We start from the raw sequence: 15981 nt of genomic DNA on the forward strand, positions 1-15981 counted from the left end.
GGCCAGCAAATGTGCCTGATCTGTACCCACTGGCACACATATCGGGCCCGGCCTTGTGGACGAGCTGTTCTAGGCGCTTCAGTGTGGAACCGCGCTGCTGCTACGGTCGCAGGTTCGAACCCTGCCTCGGGCATTATTGTGTGTGATGTCCTTAGGTTAGTTAGGTTTAAGTAGTTCTAAGTCTAGGGGACTGATGACCTCCGGTGTTAAGTCCCATAGTGCTTAGAGCGATTTGAACCACATATCAGCCGGCCAGGGTGGCCGAGCGGTTCTAGGCGCTACAGTCTGGAACCGCGCGACCGCTACGGTCGCAGGTTCGAATCCTGCCTCGGGCATGGATATGTGTGATGTCCTTAGGTTAGTTAGGTTTAAGTAGTTCTAGGGGACTGATGACGTCAGCAGTTAAGTCCCATAGTGTTCAGAGCCGTTTGAACCATTTTTTGGACCACATATCGGCAGCCAGCTGCGTGTCCATAAACCACCAACACGCTAAAGGTGCCATCATCGGATCTGAATGCAGATTAACATTTATAAGCCATTAGGATATCACGATACACGAGGCAGACCAGCTGATATAAAATCATTGTCACAAAATTAAGAAACAACTGCTCTCCTGGTCATTCTTTTCCATAAAATATTTTAAACCGAAGTCACAAGATAAAACTATTGGTACATGACCGCTGCTCAACTGACAGCAGTAGGCATTTTTTTCCTGCTCAGTAAGGATCAAAAATACTAACAGAGATAGTAATACAGGGTGATTCAAAAAGAATACCACAACTTTAGGAATTTAAAACTCTGCAACGACAAAAGGCAGAGCTAAGCACTATCTGTCGGCGAATTAAGGGAGTTATAAAGTTTCATTTAGTTGTACATTTGTTCGCTTGAGGCGCTGTTGACTAGGCGTCAGCGTCAGTTGATGCTAAGATGGCGACCGCTCAACAGAAAGCTTTTTGTGTTATTGAGTACGGCAGAAGTGAATCGACGACAGTTGTTCAGCGTGCATTTCGAACGAAGTATGGTGTTAAACCTCCTGATAGGTGGTGTATTAAACGTTGGTATAAACAGTTTACAGAGAATGGGTGTTTGTGCAAAGGGAAAAGTTCTGGACGGCCGAGAACGAGTGATGAAAATGTAGCACGCATCCAGCAAGCATTTTTTCGCAGCCGAGGAAAATCGACTCGCAGAGCTAGCAGAGAGCTGTAAATTCCACCATCAACTGTATGGAGAGTCCTACGAAAAAGGTTAGTTATGAAACCTTATCCCGAGGCGATGGATCGGCCGCCAGGCAGCCCGTGACAGAGCACTTCATCACTGGCCTCCAAGAAGCCCTGATCTTACCCCCTGCGATTTTTTCTTATGGGGGTATGTTAAGGATATGGTGTTTCGGCCATCTCTCCCAGCCACCATTGATGATTTGAAACGAGAAATAACAGCAGCTATCCAAACTGTTACGCCTGATATGCTACAGAGAGTGTGGAACGAGTTGGAGTATAGGGTTGATATTGCTCGTGTGTCTGGAGGGGGCCATATTGAACATCTCTGAACTTGTTTTTGAGTGAAAAAAAAAACCTTTTTAAATACTCTTTGAAATGATGTATAACAGAAGGTTATATTATGTTTCTTTCATTAAATACACATTTTTAAAGTTGTGGTATTCTTTTTTAATCACCCTGTATTTTAAGAGGTACTCTGTTTTAACTGACGTTGGTGAATCTGGACGTGAGCAAAGTAAAGTTGGCGTCTTGGAGGATGAGGAGGAGATTAGTGTTTAACGGCCCGCCGACACTGAGGTCATTACAGACGGAGCACAAGCTCGGGTTAGGGAAGGATTGAGAAGGAAAACGGTCATGCCGTTTCGAAGGAACCATTCCAGCATGTGTCTTAAGGGGCTCCGGAAAGGCTCAAAATCATGAAAAGTTCAATTTTTACTTTTTTGCGTTTTATGAATCTGCAGACTATTACCTTTTAATAGATATATAATTTATTCAATTCCGAAGACTACAACTATTTTTAAATTTTTTTTGAAATGTGTTCTACATGGGCGTGACCCACTGTGGCGCTGTTAAACTGCTGTCAAATGGTGTTATTATTAACGTCCGTGTTCATCTGGTACATTTTAGTGATGTGAGATAAAGTATGTGTTGTGGCTAACCTGTGATGGTTCAATATATATCGCTGGTGTGATTGTCGATTGTTTCATGTTTATTTACTTTGTCGTTATCTCGAAAATATTCGTAATTAATTCTGTTTCTTGAGTCTCTGTTTTGTTGAAGTATAATAATGAGTAAAAGTAAAGTTATTAGAAATCCTCTGAAGGCTTTTAAGAAAAGGAGAAATGTTGGAAAGCCAAAGGTATGTGTTATTACTGTAAACAATAAAGACGATAACCAAGTGAGTGAACCTAACCTCTCAAGTACACCAGCCCATAGCAGTCAAAGTGGGAAAGAAAATACTTCACAGAAGAAGCTTGGTTCAATGAGTGAAAACTATGAATGTTTTATGGGCGAATCGGATGTGAATGAAATATTTGATATGTCGGTTCTCAAAGGAATTTTTTCAGACTGTGTAAGATGTATTCATTGTAGTGAAGTTGGTCTGGAACTCTCCATAATAAAGCACGTAGGACTTGCTAGTGACATACAACTGAAAAGTGATAAGTGTTCATACATGACCACCTTTTGGAACAGTGTTGCAGTAACTGCAACTGAAGAAAATGGTTGCAAAATCTACGTACACAACAACGAGCGGTGCTTGCTTTAGACAAGGAATGCCTTCGGGCTGCAGACAGGGCTGTAAAGAGTCTAGGAATACAAGCAAGAGTAAACAGGAGGAGGAACAAGAGGAAGCTGGAGGAGGAGTTTGCAGAGGATGAAGATAATCCATCCTATGGACCTGGAATGCACTAAAAAGTTAATCCAATCTTTGTCGCTCGATTCCCAAAACTTTTATTTTCTCATACTAATTACATGTTTTCTAAGGATCTTCCAAACATATTTGTTTCAAACTTTCAGTAAATGTTACACAGTACCTTCTGCATAATTTAACACAGCCTTTTTCCAAAAAACTGTATATTTTTGAATATATAAATAAAAATTGCAAAAAAATGTTGTGAATTTTCATTACAATTGAAAAAAATCATCTTTAATAACTGAACTAAAATTTTGTATAATCCCTGTGTTAAGTTGTAGCCCATATTCCAATAAATAATCTGTAAAAAGTTCAACTTCCTACCTCAAATACTTTGTGAGGAAAGATGTAATTTATAAGTGTTATTTTAACATTGCAAGTATAGGGCGTTCCGGAGCCCATTAAGCGATTCAGGGAAATCATGGAAAGCCTAAATGTAGATGGAATGTGCTAAGCACTGCGCCACCTCCGAGCGAGGTGGCGCAGTAGTTAGCACTCTGGACTCGCATTCGGAAGGACGACGGTTCAAATCCGCGTCCGGCCAACCACATTTAGGTTTCCCGTGATTTTCCTGCGTCGCTTCAGGTAAATGCCGGGTTGATTCCTTTGAAAGGGCGCGGCCAACTTCCTTACCTAGTCCGATGGGACCAATGACCTGGCTGTTTGGTCCCCTCCCCCAAATCAACCAACCAACCAACCACCCTCGCTCGGTTTGGCGTCTTGTCTCAGCAGCCGAGGGGTGAATAGCGCGGCCACTGCGGGATTAGAGGATATGAGAGAGGGAATGTTTTCTTCTTTGTCTTCCAGTGCTGCAAATCAGCTGTTATGGTACAAATTTTGACATGGAATAAATAGGGATTCGAGAGTGCGTATTACGGCTATCTTCAAATGTGGGGCATATTTGTAGCAAGGAATATGAAATGAAACTAAAGCTGCTGTAACACGACGCAATGAGCCAGAGAAAAATGATATTCAAAACATTCAGTAAGAAAGGGAGATTAGAGCTTTACGTCCCGTCGACATCATGGTCATTAGAGACAGAGGGCAAGCTTGGATTAAGCAAGGATGGGGAAGGATATCGGCAGTACCGTTTCAAAGGAACCATCTCGGCATTTGCCATAAGCGATGTAGAGAAATCTCGGGGAAACTTCATCCGGAAGGCCGGAGCGGGATTTGAGCCGTCGCCCTCCCGAATGCGACTCCAGTGTGCTACTTTCTTGAGTCTCATATTACGTAATGCTTTTAAATGTAAGTACGATTATTGTTATTAATCCAATAATCATCCGCTCACGCAGAGAACACAACAGTACTGCCACAGGCAATTACAGAGCTATAGAGCGGCGTCGCGGAGGGTGGCTCCAGTCTGAAACCAAAGAGTCGACAGGAATTGTTCCGAATGGTTCCGACTTTTAACGATCAGTACCTAGGAGGACAGCAGCCAGCTTATCGCGCCCGTACTATAACTAGTATTTTGGGGTTCAAATGGCTCTGAGCACTATGCGACTCAACTTCTGAGGTCATCAGTCGCCTAGAACTTAGAACTAATTAAACCTAACTAACCTAAGGACATCACACACATCCATGCTCGAGGCAGGATTCGAACCTGCGACCGTAGCAGCCGCGTGGCTCCGGACTGAAGCGCCTAGAACCGCTCGACCACCGCGGCCGGCCGAAATAATGTCATGAAAATATTGAATTATTTTGCACTGTAGACGATAAGGACAGAGAAGCTGAAAGAGTTCTGCTTATTTATTCATGTCACTCATCAGACTCTTCTATCTCCCTCAAAAACGAGATGGCTGTCGTTAACGTCCGCAGTGGAGAGAATTCTTAAGCTTTGGATTCCATTAAAACAATTTTTTGACGCCGTAAATAGGCCATATAAAATAATTTCAGACTTTTTCAGTAGCCTGATCAGTGAATGTAGTTCATGTTTCTGCAGCCAAACTTGGTTCTCTTTGAGAAAATATACAAAGCGTGAAAAAAAAGTCGCGATAAATGAAAAACTAAATACATTAATCGATACTCAAACATGTTTGACTGAAAGGAAGACCGTCAGTTTTATTGGCATTTAAACCAAGATGAATCTGAACAAATTAAACAATGAGAACCCTAACCAAGAAGTAATTAATTTGATTTCAAAATTTGAGGAAGAGACAATGGCTGTCTACACCATGGCATTTGATTACGTAGAGAAATGGGCTATTCACCCTAATAAATATTATTGGATGTGTGACTGCTGTGTACGGACGCAGGAGGAGCTGGCCACTGTTCGCGAACAGCTGAGCGTGTTGACGGCCGCGGTCAGCCGTCTTCAGGCTGCTGCCTCGGAGTGTAGCGGCAGTGGGGAGTCTGGTGCGTCGCATGGTACACCCCAGGTGTTACATGCTTCACCCACTGTCCCTGCTGTCGAGACATCTTCGCGGGTACCGGGCGCGGTTGGGCCACCCTCTCCCCAAGGGGAGTGGCGGGTTCAGCGGCGTTCGCGGTGCACGAGGCGGAGGGTAAATGTGGAGGCTGGCCGTGTGGCATCGCCCGCTCTGCCTGTGAGTGGACATGTGGCTGCTCCTTCAGCAAGGTCCGAGCAGGCACACAGGGGGAGGGGTTTATTAGTTATTAGGAGCTCCAACGTTAGGCGGGTGATGGAGCCCCTTAGGGAAATAGCGGAAAGGTCGGGGAAGAAGGCCAGTGTTCATTCTGTCTGCTTGCTGGGGGGTCTCATCCGAGATGTGGAGGAGGCCCTGCCGGCGGCGATAGAGAGCACTGGGTGCACCCGACTACAAATTGTTGCTCATGTCGGCACCAGTGACTCCTGCCGTCTGGGTTCAGAGGTCATCCTCAGTTCGTACATGCGGTTGGCGGAATTGGTGAAGGCGGAAAGCCTCGCTCGCGGGGTGGAATCAGAGCTAACTATTTGTAGTATCGTTCCCAGAACTGATTGCGGTCCTCTGGTTTGGAGCCGAGTAGAAGGCTTAAACCAGAGGCTCAGACGATTCTGCGGAGATCTGGGGTGCAAATTTCTCGACCTCCGCTATCGGGTGGAGAAATGTAGGGTTCCCCTTAGTAGGTCAGGTGTGCACTACACACAGGAAGCGGCTACAAGGGTAGCGGAGTACGTGTGGAGAGCACATGCGGGTTTTTTAGGTTAGACAATGCCTTCCCTAGGCCCGACAAGACGCCTCCTGAGACGCAGCAAGGTAGGAGTAGGCAAAATGCAACAGCGAATAACAATATTAATGTGCTAATAGTAAATTGCAGGAGCGTCTATAGAAAGGTCCCAGAACCGCTCTCATTAATAAACGGTCACAATGCCCATATAGTACTAGGGACAGAAAGTTGGCTGAAACCAGACGTAAACAGTAATGAAATCCTAAACTCAGATTGGAATGTATACCGCAGAAACAGGCTGGACAGTGAAGGGAGAGGCGTGTTTATAGTGATAAGAAGTGCAATAGTATCGAAGGAAATTGATGGAGATCCGAAATGTGAAATAATTTGGGTGAAGGTCACGGTTAAAGCAGGCTCAGACATGGTAATTGGATGTCTCTATAGGCCCCCTGGCTCAGCAGCTGTTGTGGCTGAGCACCTGAAGGATAATTTGGAAAATATTTTGAGTAAATTTCCCCACCATGTTATAGTTCTGGGTGGAGATTTTAATTTGCTGGATATAGACTGGAAGACTCAAACGTTCATAACGGGTGGTAGGGACAAAGAATCCAGTGAAATTTTTTTAAGTGCTCTATCTGAAAACTACCTTGAGCAGTTAAACAGAGAACCGACTCGTGGCGATAACATATTAGACCTTCTGGTGACAAACAGACCCGAACTATTTGAAACAGTTAACGCAGAACAGGGAATCAGCGATCATAAAGCGGTTACGGCATCTATGATTTCAGCCGTAAATAGAAATATTAAAAAAGGTAAGAAGATTTTTCTTTTTTAGCAAAAGTGACAAAAAGCAGATTACAGAGTACCTGACGGCTCAACACAAAAGTTTTGCCTCAAGTGCAGATAGTGTTGAGGATCAGTGGACAAGGTTCAAAACCATCGTACAATATGCGTTAGATGAGTATGTGCCAAGCAAGATCGTAAGAGATGGGAAAGAGCCACCGTGGTACAACAACCGAGTTAGAAAACTGCTGCGGAAGCAAAGGGAACTTCACAGCAAACATAAACATAGCCAAAGCCTTGCAGACAAACAAAAATTACGCGAAGCGAAATGTAGTGTGAGGAGGGCTATGCGAGAGGCGTTCAGTGAATTCGAAAGTAAAGTTCTATGTAGTGACTTGGCAGAAAATCCCACGAAATTTTGGTCTTATGTCAAAACAGTAGGTGGATCAAATCAAAATGTCCAGACACTCTGTGACCAAAATGGTACAGAAACAGAGGACGACACACTAAAAGCCGAAATACTAAATGTCTATTTCCAAAGCTGTTTCACAGAGGAAGACTGCACTGTAGTTTCTTCTGTAGATTGTCGTACAGATGACAAAATGGTAGATATCGAAATAGACGACAGAGGGATAGAGAAACAATTAGAATCGCTCAAAAGAGGAAAGGCCGCTGGACCTGGTGGGATATCAGTTCGATTTTACACAGAGTACGCGAAGGAACTTGCCCCCCTTCTTGCAGCGGTGTACCGTAGGTCTCTAGAAGAGCGTAGCGTTCCAAAGGATTGGAAAAGGGCACAGGTCGTCCCCGTTTTCAAGAAGGGACGTCGAACAGATGTGCAGAACTATAGACCTATATCTCTAACGTCGATCAGTTGTAGAATTTGGGAACACGTATTATGTTCGAGTATGACTTTTCTGGAGACTAGAAATCTACTCTGTTGGAATCAGCATGGGTTTCGAAGAAGACGGTCGTGTGAAACCCAGCTCGCGCTATTCGTCCACAAGACTCAGAGGACCATAGACACGGGTTCACAGGTAGATGCCGTGTTTCTTGACTTCCGCAAGGAGTTCGATACAGTTCCGCACAGTCGTTCAATGAACAAAGTAAGAGCATGTGGACTATCAGACCAATTGTGTGATTGGATTGAAGAGTTCCTAGATAACAGAACGCAGCATGTCATTCTAAATGGAGAGAAGTCTTCCGAAGTAAGCTTGATTTCATGTGTGCCGCAGGGGAGTGTCATAGGACCGTTGCTATCCACAATATACATAAATGACCTTGTGGATGACATCGAAAGTTCACTGAGGCTTTTTGCAGATGATGCTGTGGTGTATCGAGAGGTTGTAACAATGGAAAATTGCACTGAAATGCAGGAGGATCTGCAGCGAGTTGACGGATGGTGCAGGAAATGGCAGTTGAATCTCAATGTAGACAAGTGTAATGTGCTGCGAATACATAGACAGATAGATCCCTTATCATTTAGCTACAAAATAGCAGGTCAGCGGCTGGAAGCAGTTAATTCCATAAATTATCTGGGAGTACGCATTAGGAGTGATTTAAAATGGAATGATCCTATAAAGTTGATAGTCGGTAAAGCAGATGCCAGACTGAGATTCATTGGAAGAATCCTAAGGAAATGCAATCCGAAAACGAAGGAAGTAGGTTACAGTACGCTTGTTCGCCCACTGCTTGAATACTGCTCAGCAGTGTGGGATCCGTACCAGACAGGGTTGATAGAAGAGATAGAGAAGATCCAACGGAGAGCAGCGCGCTTCGTTACAGGATCATTTAGTAATCGCGAAAGCGTTACCGAGATGATAGATAAACTCCAGTGGAAGACTCTGCAGGAGAGACGCTCAGTAGCTCGGTACGGGCTTTTGTTAAAGTTTCGAGAACATACCTTCACCGAAGAGTCAAGCAGTATATTGCTCCCTCCTACGTATATCTCGCGAAGAGACCATGAGGATAAAATCAGACAAATTAGAGCCCACACAGAAGCATACCGACAATCCTTCTTTCCACGAACAATACGAGACTGGAATAGAAGGGAGAACCGATAGAGGTACTCAGGGTACCCTCCGCCACACACCGTCAGGTGGCTTGCGGAGTATGGATGTAGATGTAGATAAATATCAGGCATTTGACTGGATCAAGCTATCTGAAACCCCAGATTGGGTGATGATTGAAAACACTATTATGTACGTGACTAAAAATATCGTGTAGATTTCACGAGATAATTGTTTTCAGGAATATATGTATCTGAAGAGTTTTTTAGAAACTAAGCGTTACTCGGAAAAACAGAAGCCCAAACACTTCGTGAAATATAGGTGGATTTACATTCTTAAGGAAACTGAAAATTCTGAACGCAAAATGCCAATTGCTAAAATTATGCAAGTATTTGGTTTTCTATTCTCGCAAGCAAAGCCACTGTGGAAAGAATATTTTCGATGATGTCGGCCCAGTGGGTTGGTGAAAGAAATCGACTACTGCCAGGGTCTGTGGAATGAATTTAACACTACCAGTTTAGCTACAAGGCGACTTGCATTGAGTTTTATAAACACATAAAAGGCAACAAGTCTTGCTGAAAAAGATTAAATCTTCTGATAAAATATGGTGTACCAACTACTTCTGCCACAACAAGTTCCATGTAATTGTGTTCTAAAGAAAAAGTAGTTGCATAAAATAAATTTTTTGCTTCATTTCTACACCCCCATCTCAGAGTATCCCGACGAGGTCCCAGCTAGATATTGCAGTCCTAACCATAATTCAACCGGCAGATACTCAGAGGTGGTACTATGGACCAAAACAAGAAAAAAACTCCAATAAAGTCGGGTTCTAAAATGCATACCTTAATATTATCTTTTAGATCCTGCGAGACAAATCTCTTCTACTGTAAGCGGTTTCCGTGTTTTGAGAGTTATAGAATGGAAAGAAAAGTCAAACAAATATGGGCTCTAAAATGCATACCTTATGAGCTATGAGTACTTGTTGACCTTCGCTGCTGTGAAGCACATCTCATCTACTGAACAAGTATTCGAAGCTCTTAACGTATGCAGTTAAAAGACCTTGTTCACTGGACATTTTTTTGGTTTTGTTCAGTACTCTCAAAATATAGAAAGGAAAGACCTTGCAGCAGAAGATATTTCTTTCGCAGTATTGAAGGTAGTTCTTAAGGTATGCATTTTAGAGCCCGTGTTTATTGGACATTGTTTTCATTATGTATGAGAACACAAACGACGCGGGTGTAATATTCTACAATGTTTATTATTTATTTTGCAAACCGGTTTTCTGCTGTAACGTCAACATAATGGCGTAACAGCCGAACCGTTATGTAAAATAAACAATAAATATTTTGGAATGTTACACCAGTATCGTTATGGTTTCATTCATCATAATATATGAAAATTCAGACTGCGTATGTCTTTATTCAAAAAAATAGTCGAACGATCTACTTGAAATCTTGACACAACTTTGCACTCAAATACGTGCGGTTTTGGATACCTGTTTTAAAATAGGCTATGTATTTTAATACATGTGGTACATATTTATATATGTAATACATGAAGGGCAAACATTGTTGCCAAAAATCTCAAAAAGTATTCGATCGAGTTACTTCAAATTTTTGCACGTTACAGTAATAAACGTTTGGATACGTGTAGGCTACGTCTCTTTAATTTCTGTACATAACAGGAAATGTCCTGACTGACCGACTGACTCATCCTCGCCCATCCTAAACCGCTAAGGACAGAAACCCGAATTTTGGAAAAGGTGCTCATCTTATACTGTAGGCGTCGTATAAGAAAGGATTTGTCTAAATTCTAACCCGAAGGGGGTGAAATAGGGGATGAAGGCTTTTCTTGAAAAATGTCAGTATTAAGGCAGTTTTGAAGCCAGACTTACGAAAATTGGTTTCCCGGTTAGAAATAAAGAAATACGTGTTTCAGCATTTTTAGAAATTAAACCCGATGGGGTGAAATAGTGGGTGAAAGCTTTTTTCTGAAATTTTCCATTATTAAAGAACTATTAACGTTATTTTAAAGCTACACCTATGAACACTGGTATTTGACTTCTCAGTTACAAACAGAAAGATACGTGTTTCAGTGTTTCTTGGAAATTGAATTCCTAAGAGGATGAAATAGGGGATGAGATATTTTACGGAAATATTTTATTATGAAAGCATTTTTAAAGCAGAATCTATGAAAATTTAAATTTGGCTTCTCAGTTACAAATAAATAAATTCATGTTTCATTGGTTTTGGAAATTCAACATGTCTGGGAGTGAAACAGGGGATGAAAGATTTTATGGAAGTTTTTCATTGTGCAAGCATTTTTAAAGCTAAATCTATGAAAATTCGTGTACAGCTCCTCGGTCAGAAATAAATAAATATGCGTTTCAACATTTTTGGAAATTTAACCGTATAGAGATTACAGTCCATCCCCTTCTTTCTACTTGCAACTATTGTCCACATTAGACTTTTATGAGGATTTGAGAGGAGCGAAGATTACAATAAACTTTCTAGTTCACTTATCTTTTCACGCAGAGTTCGCGCCAGCTCTTCTTGGCTAGGGGTCTGATTCTTGAAGCTGAAATTCTCACTTTTTAGGTCATCGTGGCTGTGATCTAAATAAATTTGATGATTATTGTTACATAATTTTTGTTGTTATGTTAATATATTTGTCACATATTAGTATATCACACAGTATATTGATTTGTCACATTAACGAAGCCGAAATTAAATTGTTCATACGAAATACAAAGATACGTCCGATCACATCAGAGGAATGGTTACTACTATCTCATTCACCGGAAATAACAATATTCCAAAGAGTTTACAATTTTTATTGAGAAATGAATTTCTATTAGTTTCGATTATTGTTTCATAAACGAATCCAGAAATAGACATAGTAAACAGTATAGATTACGTAGTTACTAATAGAAATTTTAAGTGTGCCAAATAATTCGTTATTTCAAATGTTTCTAAAAAACATAATTTTAACTGTACAATCAGAACTAGTACTTATCGATTATAACATCCAAAATAAAGTAATTCATTTTCATTAATTTTAGCTTGAAATATAACATACTGCATATAAAATTATATGAAAGTTTCCAGAAAAGCAGCTGAGATAATTCTGACCTGTCCAAAATTCGAAAAATTCTATCGGTATCGACCACTATTGTTGAGGAAAAGTAATGCTAGAGGAGGATGTCCCATAACAGGGTGAAAAAGTGGGTGAAAGCTTTTTTTTAAAATTTATCATTATTAAAGAACAATTAACGTATTTTAAAGCTACATCTATGAGCATGGGTATTTGATTTCTTGGTTATAAATTTAAAAAAAAATATGTATTTCAGTCTTTTTGAAAAGTAAACCTCTTAAGTGGTTGAAATAGGGAATGAGATTTTTTATGAACATATTTTATTATGAAATCATTTTTAGAGGTAAATCTATGAAAATTTCAATTTGGGAGAAATAAAAAAAAGACACGTTTCACTGTTTTTGGAAATTCAACACCCATGGGGGTGAAATGGGGGATGAAAGTTTTTATCGAAATATTTCACTGTGCAAGCATTTTTGAGTCTAAATCTATGAAAATTTATATTTGTTTTGTCTGTTAGAAATGAAACATACACTTGTGACTGTTTTTGGAAATTCAACCACTAATGGCGTGAAATAGGGAGTGAAACGTCAATGAAAATATTTCGTTGCATAAGCATTTTCAAAACTAAATCACTGAAAACTATTAATAGGCGTCTTGGTTGGAGAGAAAAAATACGAGTTTCACTGTTTTTGGTAATTCAAACCCTAAGGGGGTGAAACGGGGTCAGACTGATTCACTGACTGATCATCGCCCAGCCCAGACCACTAAAGATACATGCTTGAAGTTGGGAGAGGCTGAGGGTCTTATACTGTAGGCATAGTTTAAGAAGGATTTGTCCGAAATTCTACTTCTAATGAGGTGAAATAGGGGATGAAAGGCTATTAAGGGAATTTTTGAAGCTAGAACTACGAAAACTGGTATTTGGTTTCTCAGACAGAAAATAAAAAATATGTGTTACAGCAGTTGTGGAAATTCAACCACTACGGGGGTAAAATGGTGGGTGAAATTTTTTTGAAAATAAATGATTGCTGAAAAACAGCTAAAGTTTTTTAACGGCTACATACACCATAAATGGCATTTCACTTCTCGCTTAGAAATAAAAAAAATACGTGTTTCTGGAAATTCAGCCCCTAATGGAGTGTAATAGGGGATGACAATTTTAAGAAAATATTTCGTTACATTAAAAAATTTTGAAGCTAAATTGATGAAAATTGGCATTTCCCTTCTCGGTTAGGTGTAAAGAAATATTTGTTAAAGGATGAAATTTGCTATGGGAATATCTCCCCACGAACCCAAAAGGCATGCTTAACAAAAACTTAGGACTCCAGCTACCGTAGTCGCTTTTTGGTCAGAAGTACATTCGGAAAAGACCATGCTTATATGGCCTTAATTAGCGTGAAAAGCTTAGAAGGTGTTGCAATTTGTGAACAACACAAAAATTCGATTAAATAAAACGACAACAACAAAACATCTCTGCAGGTCATACAGCGTACGCGAGTGAAGCAGCGGCCGCTAAGCCAGAACATAAATACAGGGTGTACATAAAGTCCGAGAACACTTTCAATTATTTATCGCACAAGAGCTAAACATTGCACAGATGTCATACATATTGCATGTAGAAGAGAAACTCTGAACTTACTTTTTTTTTTAACATACATTCGAAATGCGAACCTTGAGTGACCCGGCAGACGTCAATACGGTAGTCGAATTCTTGCCATGCCCGTCCCAGCATGGCATCGTCGACTCTGGCAGCCGTTTCCCGTATTCTCTCCCGGAGCTCTGTTACATCACGTGGTAGAGGCGATACATACACCAGATCTTTAATATGTCCCCACAGAAAAAAGTCACTTGGAGTCTGATCTGGTGATCGGTGTGATCCAACACACAGAAAGCTCGTTCCACACCTGAACTCGCCATGTTTGCGACCAACACTGACTATCGGCAAATTACCAAACTACGCTGTGGCAAGAAACTTCCTGGCAGATAAAAACTGTGTGCTAGACCGAGACTCGAACTCGGGACCTTTGCCTTTCGCGGGCAATTGCTCTACCAACTGAGCTACCCAAGCACGACTCACGCCCCGTCCTCACAGCTTTACTTCTGCCAGTACCTCATCTCATACCTTCCAAACTTTACAGAAGCTCTCCTGCGAACCTTGCAGAACTAGCACTCCTGAAAGAAAGGATATTGCGGAAACATGGCTTAGCTACAGCCTGGGGGATGTTTCCAGAATGAGATTTTCACTCTGCAGCGGAGTGTGTGCTGATATGGAACTTCCTGGCAGATTAAAACTGTGTGCTGGACTGTGTGTGTCTCGGTCCGGCACACAGTTTTAATCTGTCAGGAAGTTTCATATCAGCGCACACTCCGCTGCAGAGTGAAAATCTCATTCTGTACGCTGTGCCAGTATATATGAAAAAAAGTTTTCGGGGTTTCTCTTCAAAATGACATATGTATGATATGTGCAATAAATAATTGGAAGTATTCCCGGACTTTATGTACGTCTTTTATATATGAAAATATATAAGAGTGAGGAGTTGTTAGAGAACAGAAAATTTGTATTTATAGCTTATCGGCTTATGATTAGAATATTACTACAGCATCTGAATTTGCAATAACAGTAAACACGGCTCAAGGTCAGAGAAAGAGAGGAAGAGGAGATGGGTAGAGGGGTGAGAGGAAATAGATATAGAGAGTGGAGGGTCGAGGTGATGGTCAGAGAGAGTTGGGGGGGAGGGCAGCAGAGAGAAGGGAGAGGAAAAGATGTGCAGACAAAGGGGCAAGGACGTGATGGAACAAAGAGAGGGCGAAGCAGGGGAGACAGGAGGAGATGGAGAGAGAGGGAGGAGATGAGAGGTATAGAAGATGATGGATAGAGACGGCGAAGGAGCAGGGAGCAGGACATGGACAAAAGAGAGGGGAAGGAGGAAGTGCACCGAGATAGGGGGCAGAGGGAAATAGGGACGTATATCCACTCCCCATACATATTTAGCAATTTTTCATTTACCCACACTGAGCTACATCAATATGCGGACGGGTACAGCTAGGAAATGGACAGAGGGAACAGATTGACCTGTCAATAAAGAGATCTTTTTTCTTATTTTGGTCCATACTACTACCTTTGAATGTTTGTCGGTGGAGTTACGGTTCACCCTTTTTATCTTATGAGACCTGGTCTTTGAATCACCCTGTATATTGCGTTCAGTAATGGTCCTTGGAGTACGCCCAAAGTTATTGTTCTGTTTGAATTTTTCTCTCCATTAAGATGACACTCTGTGTTATATTTATTAGGATCTCCAACTGACGCCACGAGAAGAAACTCGTAGTGTTAATGTCATCAGCTTCAGTTTTGATAGCTCCAGCTTATAGCTATTGGCTCTCTTCATCGGTAAACAACTGTGAGGAGCACAGATGGTCAAAGTAACTTTGTAGCGACGTCATGTTGTAAAGGCATGGGGTTTTGTAGAACTCCAAATGAACTCTCTGCTACGGTTCTGGTTCTTGATATTTTTTAGCTATATGGCCTCTCTCTTCCAAAGACACTCCTGTAAATGAATATGGCTTCATTAGAAACTTACTCAATGAAACAACACCATCGCCTATTTAAGCGAAATGCTGGCAATAATGATAGTGCTGAAGAAATGTTCAACGACGCTGCGTACAAGGAATGCTTACTGTTTATTTTGTGCATTTCTTTATATATTTTACTTGGTAATATTAAGCTCTTCAGGCCGTGTCTTGAATCTAACCAGAGATTCCGTTTACAGTTAATGTTGCAATATGCGCAGGACATGGTGTACAGATAATAATAATAATAATAGTATCGCGCCTGCTTTACATGGATGATCTGAAGCTCTCTGGAAATTTTGAAACTAAAATACAGTCTCTGATTAATACAGCCTGAATCTTCAGAATGACACCAGAAAGAAATTCGGGTAAAAGGACAAAATCACAGCAAGTGATGGCATCGAAATGTCAAATGGACAGACCATCAGATACCACCGACAAGAAGCCCCAAAATACGTAGCCATTTTGTAGCCAGACAACATCAAGAATGAGCATTTAACAAATGTTG

Source organism: Schistocerca piceifrons, chromosome 3 (assembly GCF_021461385.2).
Source record: "Schistocerca piceifrons isolate TAMUIC-IGC-003096 chromosome 3, iqSchPice1.1, whole genome shotgun sequence".
Classification (NCBI taxonomy): domain Eukaryota; kingdom Metazoa; phylum Arthropoda; class Insecta; order Orthoptera; family Acrididae; genus Schistocerca; species Schistocerca piceifrons.